The sequence below is a fragment of the Canis lupus genome, chromosome 2, assembly GCF_048164855.1.
Source record: "Canis lupus baileyi chromosome 2, mCanLup2.hap1, whole genome shotgun sequence".
Classification (NCBI taxonomy): domain Eukaryota; kingdom Metazoa; phylum Chordata; class Mammalia; order Carnivora; family Canidae; genus Canis; species Canis lupus.
This window is the reverse complement of record NC_132839.1, coordinates 68,824,788-68,842,004: the sequence shown is the minus strand read 5'-3', so window position 1 is coordinate 68,842,004 and position 17,217 is coordinate 68,824,788. Positions and strand designations below refer to the sequence as shown.

Here is a 17,217-nt window from a genome sequence, read left to right as displayed (position 1 = left end):
GAAGCTTGACTTAAGTGAAGGAGATAGAAAATTGAAATACGTTGTGATGAATGCTCTGAAAATACATCTAAGGTTTTGTCTTTAAAGCCTCCAATACTCTTTCTCATACTTTCTTTGGAGATCCACCCCATCCCATCCCCTCCACTCTTGATACCTTTGGTCCAGGCAAGACTCCCCCAGAGCCTTATCCCCTTGATGTGCAGATGACCTAAGCAAGGACTTTCATGACCAGTTCTGGCATTTGGACTGTGACTAAGAGAAAAGTGAAATCTTGCCTCTACAGTTATTGAGTGTGATCGAATGTAAGCTTTGATCTGTAGGGAGCCCTCTTGGCACCACATGGAGCGACTCCACTTAAGAATGAAAGCAATATCTTGCAAATAGGAGTTGAGCTAGCAAAGGAAAACCAAGTTCCAAAGATGCTGTTGGAATGTTTTTATGAAGTCGTGTTTTAATTTAGTCAATCTCTTGACTTTTCTTTTTAATGGAGTCAATTTTAATCTAAATGAAATTAAGTTTAGTTTTAGTCAATCTGAATTCAGTTTCTGTAAACTGCAATGGAAAATGTTTAAACTCACTTATAGAGGCAAGAGGCAATGGGAACTCCCTTGCCCAAGGGGAGATACGGGCTTCAGAGAAGCCCACGCAGAGGAGGATACTCCTGAGACTACCCCCACATTAGTGCTATTAGTACTCAAGAGAAAATTAAACCTGAGCTTGGTACCAATTGCATTTTGAACAATCATGCTTTTTTTTTTTTTTTTTCAGTCATGCTTTTGATAGAGGGCAGCGAGTCATACATAAATGTGTGGCTTTGTCACTTGGAGTCAAAATATGCCTAAACCCCATACATTTACTTAGCCCACAATCTTCCCTTTTCTAATCCTTAATTATCCAGATTTTGCAGGGCAGCACAACTTCCTAAGCTATGCACCTACCAAAATAGTGACAAGAGCATCAGACTTTAAACCCACTCTGATTGCACCATCTACACGTAGTATTAAAATGCCACAGGAAAATTAGTTTCTCTTAATTTCACAGATCTCCCTCTCCCTTATCCATAAAATTATGATAGAAGTACCTAATTTAAAAAAATGGATAACACATAACCCAGTATAGAGCCTAGTATAGAGCCTAGTACATAATAGAGCATCAGACTTAGGTTAATTAGCTAAAATTTCTGAGAGAGTTCTGGATCCTGAACTCTCATGTGAAAAGATATTACACCATTTCAGCAATTTAAGTACAATGTATAATAGAACTTGGACACTCAGTAACTGCTTGTGGAGTAAATAAGATAGAAGACCAGGATAGGCTCACTGGACTCACTCTGTGTCCAATTTTCTCCTTTGTCCACTATAGCTATGGTTCTGTGTTCACTACTCCACACATATCTCCACTCCAAATCTGATAGATGTATTTTATGTCTTACCAAACTTGATCTCTAAGCAGCATCAAATTGCATGAGCCATTTTTCCTTTCTTAAAACCATCTCCTCTGAATTTCAAGAATAGCTTTCATTTGCTATTCTTTTGTGAACACCTTCCACTCTATTGAGTTGGTCAGTCTTTCTACAGCTGATCATTAAAAGTTGGCATTTAAGGAGGACAGGTGATGTGATGAGCACTGGATGAGCACAGTTATATGCAACTGATGAATTATTGAAAACTACACCTGAAGCTAAGTATGTACTATATGTTAGCAAATTTAATATAAATAAATAAATAAATAAATAAATAAATAAATAAATAAATAAATAAACAAATAAATCGGAGTTGGTGTTTAAAAGGTTGCCAAGGGTTGGGGAGAGAGAAATAGGGAGTTAGTGTTTAATGGGAACAGAATTTCAGTTTTCAGTAATGGGAACATGAAAATGTTTTGGAGATGGGTGGTGGTGATGGTTGCACAACATTGTGAATCTATTTAATACCAGAGTTATGTACTTAAAAATGGTTAAACCTGTAAATGTTATGTATATTTTACAACAGTGAAAAGTTGATGCTTATCCAAATTCTGTCCCAGTATTCTTACTATTCAATATTTTCTTTTGTAGTAAGCCCATCCAAATCCAAACTTTCAATTTTCATTTATACTCTATAACTTAAACTTAATTTTAAAATCTATTGTCAGTAGATTCATCAATTTGGTTATTCAGAAATCATTCACTGCATGCCACTTATATATCCAGAACTGAGCTAACAATTAGGTATATGTTGTAAACCAACAGCTATTTTCATTTGGATATATGTCCTAGTTTGGATTCTCTCTAAATTAATCTTGAAGCCACAACTTAGGTACAGATCACTTTTGGTGGTGGTGGTAGTGGTGGGGGGTTATAGGAAGCACAAAAGAATTGCCAAAATGAGGCAAGGAATGCAGTGTTAATGAAGAGTTGGGCATCATTGTTGGTATGGGCATTTCATCCTATTGAAGACTCTCTGTAATATGTATGGAACAACCTCAGAATGATCCCACCAGAGCTTGGGACAGTTGGCACCTGTATCCACAACTCTCACCTCTCACTGGTTGAAGGTTGCCCCCATAGACATTAAATATATCAACTTCTAAGACCCTGCCTGCTTGAAGAGGAACAAGTTCCAATGATGCTGGAGAAACTCCTCTTCCAGACTCTTGAGGGAAGGAATTCTCAGTGTGCTGAAAACCACGCTCCACAAAAACCCTCAAGAAGTGCTGTGGACCATGACAGCACCAGCCCTTCCTTCAATGTCTCCTGGGCCTGTTAAATCAGTACTGCCCAAATTAAAAATTCAGCCATGTCTCTCACTCTTGTACCTCAGCCTGTCTCCTCATCACAGTCAATGGCGCCACTGTACATCCTGATCAAATGTGAAATGTAATATCCCACTTACTGATTAACTAGTGATTTGCAGGCACTGGGAGAAGTTTATCTACCTTCTCTCATATCTACCTTCTCTCATATGTTCAACATTACTGCTAGAATAAAGCATGTTCCCCATTCTAGAACTAAGTGAATTTAAAGATCATCATCTTCAAGTAATATGCCCTAAATCACACAATTGTGATGTAGCAGAAGCATGTTTCAGATGTACAGCTGATGGATGTAGGTCTGTTCCAAATTTAGCCTCATTCTATCAAAAAAAATCTACCCTCTTCTGTCAAATGGAGATAATTATATTTCTTCAATGCATTGGTGAAAGAATTACATGTGTTACCAAATATTTAATATCTGGCATAGGGCCTCCCAGAGTAGATATTTTGCACATGTTGGTACCCTCTCATGACCAGGACTGGTTCATCTCTTTCTTGGTAGAGCAGTTGAACTATAGAACCCCAAGGAAACCAAAGCAAGGAAAGGTATGGCCTTCTTTCTGCTTTCAGTCCCTGAAACAATAATACAAATTCAACAGATGAGTATTCAATTTTACTCTTTTTTTTTCACTCTGTGTCTCCTGACTTCCATAATCTTCCATTCCAATTCATAGCCCATATTTTCACTAAAAAGATATATCTAAAAGAAAAAAACCTTGAAGGACTATTGTCCCTCACTGTAATCCACGATTTTTCAGTGTGTCACTGAATACGTTTCATGATCTGTGCTGTTTTTCTGGACACACAACATCAAACAACTCAGCATTCCCTGGTAGTTCTGTGCTACATCCTTCTAAAAGCCTCTGAACCATCACTCTGCCTGGGATATTCTTTTCACACTGGTCTTCATCTCCAGATCAGTTTGCTTACTCTCTATGAATGCTTCCTTCCTTAACCACTCAGCTCCTTAGCTTCATCTGCTTTAGTTTATAACTTTCCCCTTAGGATTCTCTCTGTACTTTTTGCATTCTCTACAATAGCCCCTATTGAAGCCTCTTGCAGAGGCTGCACTCCACAAGAGAAGAGATTATATTTTATTTATTGTTTTTAATCCCAAGATCTAATCAATGAGATAATAAAAGAGCAATTATATAGTGTTCAATGGGTTAATTGAATAGAGCTGTAGCTCACACTAGCCATTCTAAAAGACTTCAGCAAAATAGTCTCAGATAGTCTTATAAGCAGAAGTTTCATTTTAATGAGTCATGGGATACAAGTAAAGATAATTGACTGAGCAACATTTTCACACAAATTGATCTGAAACTAAAGGGGAATGAGAAAACATAGCTTTTGGGAACTAGTGGGAAACTTTCAAGCCATGGCTTATATTATACTTTTTCTTATACTGTAATTAGTGAAGACTCTCCTAAGTTACACATTTAGCAATAACTAATTAGTTCACTTCCTGGAAATGGGGTACAAGAGTGAATTACAAGTAGACACCATATTAATAAATACATGAAGATCTTTACTCATTGCACAGATATTTGTGAATATGTGTGAGGCAACAGGTAAAGGATACAACTTCTGGAATGGCCCATGCTTTCATGCAAGGAAGGAGGATCCCATGTGGAATCCTGGTGACCCACCTGGGTGCCTCTTGGTATCCCCTTTCCAGTTGTGATGGTAAAAGGATAGACAGAGAAACCTCTAACTGAAAAAGACGTCATGACCAGAGGGTCTGGTCCCTCAAGGATGAGAGTCTGCTTCTGTAAGCCATCTATCAAGACCAAGAGTAGGAGTGGCCAAGAGGAAAGGGAACTTAGAAAGGATGATGCAGTGGAGAGATGATAAATAACAGTTGCAGCCCTGAGACCAACTGTAGCTGGATGAGTAATGTTTATCCTTCCATCATTCATCTTACAAGCTCCCCTCAAGAATAGAGCTCCACCAGAATCCTACAGAAACCCATTTCCTCAATGTACATGGATAAATTCATCTGGAGGATACAAGGAGTAAACAATGGTCAACATGGAGATACATTGTCCAGATCACATTCATGAAGGATTTATTGCCCAGTTTTGAAGAATCTGGTTAGGAAAGAGTCTCCTCCTGCTATTTCCTTCAGAGTCTTCTATAGAGAACTGAGAACTTGTCTTGTCTAAGGTCATGTCCTTCCCAAAGCAGCATGCATCTGTGTGACCCAGTGAAATGAAGTGCATGTCAATATGAGCCATCAGAACCCTGAAGGCTCAGTACGTGAATATAAGCTTATAGTGGATTTCACCTTAACTATAGCCTACTAATGGATAGCCTTGATAGATGATTGCAAGAGAAATTTCTCCCAATTGGCAGAGAGATTTGATTATCCACTTTGTATTGAAAGGGAAGTTCCCTGAAGTCAGCTTATATATGGAACTTGGGCAGTGGTAAGTGTCCTGGCTGGCTGGAAGAAGTGTGGAAGGAGAAAGGCTGGAAGATCAGTAACAAAGAGGTGTGGGGTATGAGAAGGCAAGGATATCAAGAAGGACATCAAGTGAGAAGATATTTATTTGTTAATTTCCACTAGTGCTCATTCATCACAAAAGGGACGCTGACCAATCAAAGAGAAAAAAATGCCTTGGCGAGTTGGTGTAAACCAGCTTCTATCCTTGGCCTCCTCATTTCTAACAGAATTACAATGTAAGTGAACAGGCCATGACAGCAAAGATGAAGGGTATGCATGAGGTCCCATTAACCAAAAGTGATCTAGCTGCTGCCACTGCCACAGTCTAACCTGACAGCAACAGAGCTCAACTCTTGGTCTGCAAGTGGCACCATTCTTTGAGGAGATCAAATGGTCACTTAGTGGAGGTTACTGCCTTGAATTTCTTCCATACTGGAAACACTAGCAATTCATTTTGATAAGAATAGATAGGTAATACACATGTATTCTGAATGTGGTCATGGTTTTCATTCACTTCTTGCAAGTCCTCAAAGACATCTTTCTATGGCCCTAGGATTATAAGATCCACTTTTCATATGTCACCACTTTGAATCAAAGACCTATCTATGTTACAGTGTCTGCAATAAGACAACTAAATGGGACACAGGAGTGAAAGCAGGAGTGGGTGTGCTTGCCATCTCTCCTAGGGACCGACTTGGGGAATTTGCGCTTCTTGTCTCCATGCTGTGAGTGGAAGTATTGTTAGTTTTTTCTAGAACCAGGTCTCTTTCATGCTCTGCTGTACTTCTTTGGACCACAGCCATCACCTGTCACATGTAGATTTCTCAAGTGTATGAATCACACATCAATCTACTGTAGCCCTCAGATTTTAGTTTTGCAAAAGGTTCTTTTAAATCCTTGTTCATTTGACTTGAAGTGAGAAAAAAGCATGAAGGAGGGAAATTTCTCTGGAACTGGTGAGCATCTTTAAGGAAATGATCTCCATTGGCCCCTCAAAGATAGATCTTGAGAGCTAAGGGACTAGAAATCAGTTTTGGAATGGCTGAACACTTGACACTGGCCTTGGTTGTGTTCTTGGTTTTGGGGAGCTTCAGAGAGAAACAGAAGCAGAAAAAGGATTCCATTTAAAATCCTCTCATACAAAGTCATAAACCTGTGCTGAAGATAACACATGGGGGGCTTTGAATGCCAGGCCAAAGGGAGTGCAGGACAATAAAAATTCTCTAAACTAATTTTTGGTGACATCCGTTCCTGACTTTCTATTTATTTCTGTGCCTCTGCTTGCAGGTTCTGCTAAAGCTCAAAAATTCTAATGGCACAGGCCTGTTGGAGCCTGGTGAAAATTTGGTTTTCATTATATGCCTCAGATAATATATCGGCTCCCATTGATTTGAAACTTGACTAAGGTCTTCTAAAAAGACTTAAATTTCTTTTCTGGGTTTTTAGATTGGACCAATTTCACTCAATTTAGAATTTCATTACAAACTGCCTTCTGAATTCAATGGAAAGCCGATTTTCCTTGCAAGCCCACCAAATGCATCTCTCCAAATTGCACTTGAACCTTTTTTAATGGGATGCCAACAACCTCCAAGATAAATATTGATATTGTATTCAGCCATTCTGAAATAAAACATTTCCTATTTTCATGCAATTTCACCTTGTGAAGGCAAATCCTCCAAAGAAGAGGCCAATCTTCACTTTTCATCAAGTAACTAGTATGCCTGGTTTCTACTGAGCCAGGAAGATCTGAGCAGGTTTTCAGATGCTTTCTCCTCAAATTAGCTGTTAGATCTTGAGGCCCAAGAGTCAAAGGCTTATTGAGAATTCATGGTGTCAGGAAGAGAATCACAAGGATACTCACATACGATAGATACACACGGAAAACCTATCATTTTCCCTAAGAATACAAATATAGAATATAAATATCTAAAAGTTACATAAAATTTAAGCTGCAGAAAAATATGGAAAGCATTATCTGTTTTTGATTAACCCAGCAGAGGTCTCTCTGTCTGTAGCCGGGGTCTTAACTAAATTCATCTCTCTACTCTAGGCATACTAACCTCCCCACTATAAATTTGATTTTATCCTGTGACTTCTGGGCCTCCCAAATCTTAGTAGTTCTCCATGGTTTAAATGCCAAAAGTCTTAGTCTAGGGATCTAGAACACTTGCGTCCTGGTTCCAACTTATTAATACAGACCCATTCCCCCTGACTCCTACAAGAGCGAACTCTTTCCTTAAGTGCCATGACTCAGTTAGGAAAAAGAATATTCTAGTTTTTACCTACCTGTATCTCCAAGGCACCCAGTCCTCTCAACTTATTTTCTAATCGACAAATTTCATACTACAAAGTCTTAGACAAGGATTTGGAAGCAGGTTTATTTGGGAAATAATTCTGAAAACAGGAGTGAGGGAATGGGGAAGGTAGGTCAAGCAGAGGAAGGTGCATTATAAAGCAGGCTACTCTGGTGAACAGCTGGGCCTCAGTGCTCATGGGGACTTTCTTTACAACCTACTAGAATTAAGTGTCAGCATTAAGTCTGAAACCTAAAGCAGGGGCATCTACCTCTAATTTCCATTCCTCAATAGTGGGGCATTCCTGGAAGGTATTTATTTCCCCACCTTTTTGCACCGCTCTAGATAAAGAGCTAAGTAGCCTTTGGGAAAAAGAAATGCCTGCAGCAGAAAAACGGAATCTTACTATGTCTGTTTGGGGTGGGATGCAGTCAGAGCACACGGATCTGTCCATCAGAATGTCACTAAAATCAGAGATGGGCTGGCAGCCAGGGTTTGCAGCATCAATAGCATTGGCCCATCTTCCATTGGCACTTCTAAGTAGCCCCAGAGGGACTCATGTTTGCTTTTTCCTTGTCCCTGACTTCAGATGCACTACCTGGATTCTGCATTTATAGCTGCCCAGTGAATCACAGGCTCTATTTCATGCCTGGTGAATGACCTCTCAGAAGATGGCAAGGCCCCAGGACCTCTGATTGTCACATGCTTGCATGGTTAGCCATCCTTCCTGTGCACAGAGTGATACAGACGTTACATACATCCCTCCAACCGGATGTTCTGCTCAACAACTACCACACAACTTTTACTTTCACAAACCCTCACAACCTCCTTTCTACATAATTCATCTTCCCACCTCCCCTATTTAACCAGGAGATAACACCTGTTTAACCACTAGGTGACATCCCCTATTTAGCATCGATTTAGCTCATCAGGATACAGCTTATGCCTCAAAGTCCTCCTTGGCTGCCACATCATCTATGAAACGTTCTTTGATTGCCCCAATATAAAATGATCCCTCCTTTCTATTAATTCCTGTGATGTTAATAACTATGACATGCAAATATCAATAGAAATGGCCTGTGCTTTCAGATTCAAAAGCAACAGAGAAATCAACCTTCTCAAACATTCAGGGATTCGAGGGTTGGGAGGATGACTTATTCTCGGTTGCTATCTCCTCTGAATTAATTCAGTTTGTGGACCACCTTGTAGATGGTGTCTCTGTTCAGGCACATGTCAGAATAGACCTGGCACATAGCTCTCTTAGGTGTAACAACAGTGTTTGCAGTAACATAGCTATCCAAAAAAATCTACACGAGTCTCCCCCTTGAGCAGAAAATTGACAGAACTTCTAATGTGTTGCTGGTAATGTAGTAGTGGAATATATAAATTACACTGGCAATGTGTGACAGACAGGGATTTGACTTTCTTCCATCTTTTTTTAAGATTTTATTTATTTATTCATGAGAGAGAACGAGGCAGAGGGAGAAGCAGGATCCATGCAGGGAGCCCGATGTGGGACTCGATCTCGGGACTCCAGGATCACACCCTGGGCTGAAGGCAGACACTTAACTACTAAGCCACCTAGGCATCCTGACTTTCTTCCATCTTAATAAGGGTCCTTTGGCTTTCTGTTCCTTCATTCTGTCATGCCTCTTTTACCTCCTTTCATCAGAAATTTCTGTTCATTTCATTTCTTCCACACCATCCCTCCAACATCAACCTTGATGTGATCATCATGGTATTTGCCTGATACAGTTAGTTGTTTCCCTCAAAGAAACACTGGTGCAACTCGTAAAATAATAATTTTTGCCTTTAAAGTGTACCTGTCACAAACAGACAGACATGAAACTGGTAATGGTAAAGTGGCTTCTAAGAGAGATGTTCACTGGCTCTGACTCTACTTAAGGGACCAGATACTGTTTTACTGGCACCCAGTAATGACAAAACACTGAAAAAATGACTCGCTAAGTAAACAAATACAAAACTGATGTGTCATCAAAGTATCAATTTATCAACGCACAATAAGAAATATAGTCATCTTGTGGGCCAGAGATGTTTGTTCAGATCTTTCCCGAGTCTTTTCTTTTTATGTAGCCAATAGAAATGGGACTCCAAATCACAGCTCGAAATTATTCCAAGTAACCATGAAGAAACACTGTTGGAGACTGGGAACAACCAAAGTGTTTATCATCAAAACAATATCTCCTTAATGCCCTTTGGTAAGCATAGAAACAAGGACTGAGAAGAATCTCAAGATCAAGAACAATTGGGTCAATATATCCAATTAATTGGACACTGCTAACATAAACTCCTCTGATTCTTCTCTTTCTATACTAACAGGCACGTCCAACCCCATTTTTATTGGCATCATTTTCTAAGTATATTAATCTATTCCAAAATGTTGCCCTGATGTCTAGCCATTCCAGGAACCATATTCTGCTTTAGTTAACCGTGCATGCCTGTGCTCCATCTTTTATATATTGTCTTACGGCTTAATTTCCTTCTGTTACAAGTTTTAGGACAGTTGTATATTTTGGTTCAGCCACAGCAGTGATATTCTACAATTTGTAGCTCTAATCTTTATTTTTTAAATGATTTTATTTATTTATTTTGAGAGAGAGCAACAGAGAATGATTGGGGGGGGGTGGGACAGAGGAAGAGGAGGAAGCAGACTCCTGGTGGAGCAGGGAGCCTGACTCGGAACCCAATCCCAGGACCTGAGCTGAAGGCAGATACTTCACTGACTCAGCCACCTATTGTAGTTCTAATCTTTAAAACTCACACTACAAGTTGTATTTTATTATTCTCCATCTTATAGTCTATATCTTGTCTTAGTCAACTGCTAGTTGCCTCATTATAGATATCTGCATATGCTTCCAATATTTTTCTCCTAAGTTATGAGCTCTTTAAAGGCAGGGTCTAAAATCCAGGGGCATTAACAGACTTACAAAGGAGTGAACTATACTCTATAAAGCCGGAAGCAGAGGAGAAAGTAGTGGCAACCATTTCATAGAGCATGTAAAAAGGGGCAAAAAAAAAAAAATTGTCTTAAATACTCTTGATAAGGATTCATATCACCAGGTTGAAATTTGTACATGATTTTTTTCCCCAAAAATGAGTAATACTGTCCTTGGTCCATGACCATGAACAATTCAAGGAAGAAGAGTATGTGATGAGACCAGCACTGAGCATGTTAAGGAAAATCACTAAGCCCCGGGGTGACAGAGACATTGCTTCCGAGAAGAGTGATGTGATTTGCCAAATGGGATGAGAAACACATTTGAAGTGAAATGATTGATACATATCATCATTGCATGAGTATCTGCCATTAAAAAGAGAAGTAGGGTGGTGACTCCGTTAAAGCTGCAGGTCAGACACTAGAGTTTGAAGGGCAGCTCTTCCCCTTGCTCCCCTTGCTAATGTGGCACCTTGATAGGTTTCTGTTTCCTTGTTGGGACAATGAGATTCAGGAAACCTACCCTAAAGGACTATTGTAAAGATGGCACTTTACTACCTCACAGTCACTGAGTATTTCCTGTGGTCTAGACACCACCTAAGAATGCTGCTTGTATAATCTCATGCAATCTTTTTAACAATACTGAGAAAGGTGGTATGACTTACCAAGGAAAACAAGATGGCATGGAGAGATCACTCAGGGCCAACAGGTAATATACACCGGAGCTATAATTTGAGTCCAAGCATTCTGATGCCGGAGGCCCTCTGGTCTTAACCAGATTGCTGCACTGCCTCCTACATGACTGATTATATACGATTAGAGGTCTCCTTATATGAGACAATGCACAAAAATTCTTTATACCAGAATTTAAAATGTAAGTCCCGTTTCTTATTACTTGATTTTTATTCAATTTATAGTTATTAAATTCTACTGAAAAATATTAGACTGAGTTTTAGGCAACCTTATTTCTGGTCTTAGCTCTGCCACCAACCTGATGAATCTCTTTGCAGAAGTCCTTCCTTCTGTGGCGTTCATTTTCCTTGCCTGTAAAATGAAGCCTTGCCTGTGATGTTGCTTTACTCTCTGCTCCAACAGCCAATGATTCGTAAGTAAATGTAAGGACTATTTATTAGACAGCTTAGAGGCTCCACTGAACAAACTTTAAAGACCTCAAACTTCGTTTCCTGGGTACCTGGTTTTATGAAGTATTTTAGAGAGGATGCCAGGTTGGAAGGGAATTAATAAGGCTAACGATTCATTTGCATTATGTGTTTCATCCAAGAATTGAGAAGAAAAAGAAAAGCAAGTAAAAAAAAAAAAAAAAATCCCATCTTCATTTTCCAGAAAGAGGCTCAGAGCCACAGAGGTGGAGAGATTTCATTGCCTGTCCAGAGTGATCTTGGATGTCCCTTGAAATAAATTGATCTGGGGTCCTAACATATGTAATTTCAATTTCAGTAATGGTAGGTCTGCAGCATTAGCTGCAGTTGCCAAAAAAGGGTTGACATTTATTACAGGCTCAGACATGGAGAAAAATGATTCTTCACATGAATACATTTGCCTAAAGCAATGATAGTCTCAGAGGGAAATCATAAACAGTAAGAAAATGCTACTTGACTACCCTCAAATCCTGGGAAACCTAGAGAGGCTGAAGAACAAATAATTAGCATTCAGGAGAATTTGCTTTCCTTTTTCCTTAGCTCACTGTAACGGATTCTGTTGGTGCTCGGCCATACCCCCTTGGTGGTTTCCATTCCATGTGTGCCAATGGCCTCCCACTTGAGCATCTGTGCTTCTCTGCCTGGGGGCTTTCTCTGGCTGAGCATGGGGCAAGCAGGAGGTGCCAGGTGGTTGATGCTCCCGGGACCAGTCCTCAAGTAATTCCACGTGGCACCTGGGAGATAAGTATCTCAGCTTCCTCAGCCCTCAGGTAGGACAACATCTAAGTCTGTCCTCCTCCGGCATCAGAGGTCCTGAGCAAGATTGCGCCCCAATGCCCATGTCAGTAGCACACTCTTTAAGAGCATCTGCACCTGGAATTGGCTTCTGTGATGGTTTTGAGAATGCACCTGTCAGATCTCTGACTTCAGGGAAGTAAATGACTGAGAGACCAAGCTGTTCCATTCTTAAATCCAATACCACATTTGCACCAAGACCACGCTTCTCGTGGACTGCTCTCAGCCAGTGTCTGACAGATGGGGACACTGAAGCAGGTGCTATATTTCTCTGATAAGTTCCGAGGACTCAAAGGCTCCATGCAGGTCTCACCAAATTTTTCTTAGCAGTCTAAGGTGCTCCTACCCAACCTTTTTCCTTCCTTGTCCTTCAAACCTCCACTGAAATCTGACAAATCTCCAAACTTCTCCTAGTCTTTACTCATTTTCTCTTAGATATTTTCCCCCAATGAAATGCTTATACATGTAACCCTGCCTTGATATCTGCTTTTCAGAGGATGTGGAATAAGACAACCTTCTTTCTTATTCTGTCTTATTTCCCCTGTTGCCTACCAGAGTTGGCTGAGATCACCCAAATTGGGATCATCCAATCCCAACCCACCACTTGCATTAAAATCTTTGTCTCACATTCTATGACTAGGGACACCCAACCTAAGAAGATCCTTCATCCTTTAATTCATAACACCCTGTAACTTGTAACTTCTACATTCCTTCTACCACATGCCCATGTGTACAAACACACACACACACACACACACACACACACACACACATATACCAGGTGTACACACAGGCTTCAAATCAGTATGTTTATATAAGATTCAAATTGCTAATAATAAGCTCCTTGACTCTGCATTGGCTTTTCATTCTTCTCCCATACACAGGTGTGCAAACACTGGCAGTGGAGTACTTTAATATGAGATCATTTGAGACAATATTCTTCCACAGGCTTAAACACAAAGTAAGCAGAATATTTATTAAATGTTGACATTCTTTAGAGACTTCAGAGGGGGAAGAGCTGAAATCACAGATGTCCAATGATTGACTAATATTCAGCTCAACTTCATGCATGGGATCTATAATAAGACTGGGTTACATCTGGACATGTAAACAAACCCACCAAAATATCTGGATTCTACAAAAATTAGAAATGATATGAAAATCTAGGACCAAGGGTGAAGATCATGGTGGCGATCTGATGAAGCCTTTCTCTTTAATAATGTCACCATATAGAATAGGGTTGGTGACTGAACTGGAAGAAGGCTCAAATTGAGAGAAGAATGAAAAGCCAATGTGAGGTTAAGGGGTGTATTATTATCAATTTTGATCTTGTATAAATACATGCCCATTTGAATCCATCTTGAGATTTTTACCTTTCTTCTGGCTGCCTTTATCTGTATAAGACATTTCCACTAGTTACCGCTTATCAGATAGAACTTCATCTTCTCTCTTGTTGCTGGTAATGAGAAAGCCCTAGTACTGATAACATAAAGCAGCTCTTATTCAGGGTCCCATGACCTCATCACCTGAAGGAACTTAGACACTGCACAGGTTAGGTAGTTTTTGTATCTTACCTCATAACTGCTGCAGTTACAATTTTTATCTCAGCCATGGCTCAATGATAATTTGCAAGTGAGGATACTCTTACGGTACTTTCCTCTGTTGCACTAAACACCTCATGCTGTCACATCTGTTCTTTGTAACAACTGGATAACTTCAAAGAGTTAGAGATGAGGTGCTTCTCAGTGGTTATTCCTTTTATTTTTTTTTTATTTTTTTTAAAAGATTTTATTTATTTATTCATGATAGTCACAGAGAGAGAGAGAGAGAGAGAGAGAGAGGCAGAGACACAGGCAGAGGGAGAAGCAGGCTCCATACAGGGAGCCCGACGTGGGATTCGATCCCGAGTCTCCAGGATCGTGCCCGCGGCCAAAGGCAGGCACTAAACCGCTGTGCCACCCAGGGATCCCGGTTATTCCTTTTAAACAAGAGCCTAGCTGGGCGTGAAACTCATGGTAGTGTCAGGAAGGAAAAAGGAATGGTGGTTAGGGTTTGTGCAGAGAGCCGCATGCCCTTGCATGCAGGTGGAGCTCTTATAGCCGACGACATGACAGACTGCTCAATGCCCTTAAAGCACCTAAATACATGAAGAAACTGTTGATTGTGCACATTCTGCAAAAGTACAAAATGGCAGACAAAAATAATTGACGTAGAGAAAAGAAGTAAAAGACAAGTATGAATAGCAGAGTCTAGCTCAAATCTCAGTGCCACTTCATTGTCATCATTTCATAGAGAATCCACCATCATCCTATTCAAGCAACACAACCCCTCTTCTGAAGAGTTTTATACATATAGCATCTAGGTCAGTCACTGGGTATATGGACCTGTGAGCCAGGTTCCTGGGAGATTAAGATGACACCAAATTATGAAAAAAGCCACGGTTTCAGCCAAGTGGTCTGTGGTCCATGGCAGTGCCAGTGGAAAACCTGATTGCTAAGGGGAGCCAAAACAGAAGTGTATTTGGGTATATCGTGCATGCAGATGGGGGGACTGTGATTCAGTGGGTGAAGCATTCACCCATGGCAAACCAGATAATGAACCTATGGCAACATAGAAGATTATGGATCCTATGAGCTGTCTGGAAGAAAAAGATGCTAACATGCCAACTATGGAGGCTCCTAGGTGGCTCAGTCAGTTAAGCATCTGACTTTTGATTTTGGCTGAGTCATGAGATTGAGCTCCCTCCTCCTGCCCCACCCTCATGTCACTCAGTGGAGAGTCTGCTTGAGATTCTCTCTCTCCTTCTGCCCCTCCTCCAGCTCATTTGCTCTCCCTCTCCCTCTGTCTCTCTTTCTGTAAAATAAATACATCTTTAAAACACATTAAAAAATTAAAACACAAACTTTTGTATACAAGACTTCTTAGGAGCTAGGTGATGCAGGAAAGGGCAGGAAAGGGTCACAGTGTGTGTTGTAGTTTTGTGAAGCTTAGGAAGGCAGGATTTGTTTGTTTGTTTTTTTAAAGACTTTATTTATCTATTCATAAAAGACACAGGGAGAGGCAGAGACACAGAGGGAGAAGCAGGTTCCCTGCAGAGGATGAGGGACTGATGAGGGACTAGATCCTGGGAACCCCCCAGGATCAGGATCTGAGCCAAAGGTAGACACTCTACCACCGAGCCACCCAGGAGACCCGGGAAGGCAGGGTTTAAAAGCACTCAGCCAGAGTTGCAGCTGTTGGCCATGGTGTATGGCACAAGTGTATTAGAGACAGAGAGACGTTCCCCATCCATCTCTATCAATTAAAACACTGGGGCAGTGATTCTCAATAAGCAGTGATTTGTACCTCCCAGAAACATTGGACAATTTCTGAAGACATTTTTGGTTGCCACAACTGGGGAGTTGCCACTGGCATCTCTTGGGTACAGGACAGGGATCCTGATAAACATCCTGCAGATTCCTACAGCCCCTGTATCAGAAATTTATCTGACCCTGATGTCAATAGCACCAAAGCTGAATAATTCCAGACTAGAGTGATTTTTCTCAGAAAGCCTCAGGGAGTAAAAGAAAACAGGCTTACCCTACATAGTGAAGAAGGAAGTTACATTTCATAAGCACCTGCTATGTGTCAGGTCTACCACACAACTTCCGTTGAATCTCACAAGTGAAGGTAGGTATTATGATATCACTTTACTGAAAAGGAAACAGTCTCAGGAAGAAAAGCAACAACCCAATAAATGATTCATCTTAGCTTAGATTTAAACTCGAATCTTTTATAGACAAAACCCAACACTGGGACCTTACTGGAAAAAAAAATGCATTCGTTATTTTTTCTAGTTTCAAAATGAAAATCATTCTCATCGATTCCTTATAATTTTTAACAAGGCAGGAAAATGTCATTGTGCTCATGACTGGCCTTATGTGCTGATAATTTCAGTCTCGAGCTAGTAGCTTTTAATAAATGTAGACATCACACTCTTAGAATGTTTATTTAATCATTAAGTTTTATTTAACACTGAAATATTAGGAAAAGCTTTATCAGGGAGGTAGGATTACAGGTTATTTTTATTACTGCCTAATTATTTTCCCCAAAGTTTATAGATTTTTTATAATAAGCATATATTAAAAACTATAAAGTTGCCAGATAGGTATATTTTAGTGTGGTATATAAATATATAATTATTTCAAGATACAGAATAAATAGCAGATAATATACATGTTTATTTTGGGGTTATACGGATTCATTGGCCACAAAATCCAAATTCAATTCTACTTAATAGGACAATTTTTTGCCTTCAAAGAGCTTGCTAAATATGATTTTGTCCAAACTGATTCAAATGTTTGTAATGCTTTCTCTTTAGAGCTGCCTGTGAAGGCTCTGTAAATAATCTCACAGCTAATTCTAATTCCATGTTTTCACAAATATCTCTTCCACTGTTATTAGGTGTGATACCCTCTACCCCTGAACCCCTAGAGTACCTTTCTTGAATTTGTGATGTTCTAGCTACGTTATTATTAGTTTCCTCCCCAAAATTATGAGTTTCAAAGGCCAAGTTTTGTGCTTATTCAGCTGTATGTTTTCTTATCACTGAATGCAGTATCCTGCAAATAGAAGGAAGCCAGTAAACGCTTGCTTCATTGAAATAATTCTAGCCCTTGGGCCAAGGTGCTAACAGATTGCCAGAACTTCAGAGAAGAAACAGGTGTGGGCTGTTGGAAAGAGAGTGTATGCTTCGCAGGCATGTTTATACTCAGGGTTAGTGGCCTCTATTTTTAA

General features: G+C 40.0%; 1 long non-coding RNA gene across 3 annotated transcripts in view; it reads left to right on the top strand.

Annotated features, from left to right (window-relative positions):
- Positions 1–17,217, top strand: part of LOC140610451 (uncharacterized) — a 194,097-nt gene that overhangs the window by 7,250 nt on the left and 169,630 nt on the right. Inside the window, exon 2 of one of the 3 annotated variants that reach the window (XR_012012102.1) lies at positions 11,497–11,591. The exons of the other annotated variants lie outside the window; for them this stretch is intronic. This is a non-coding gene — a long non-coding RNA (uncharacterized lncRNA). The remainder of the gene's footprint in view (positions 1–11,496; positions 11,592–17,217) is intronic. 3 annotated transcript variants of the gene reach the window in all.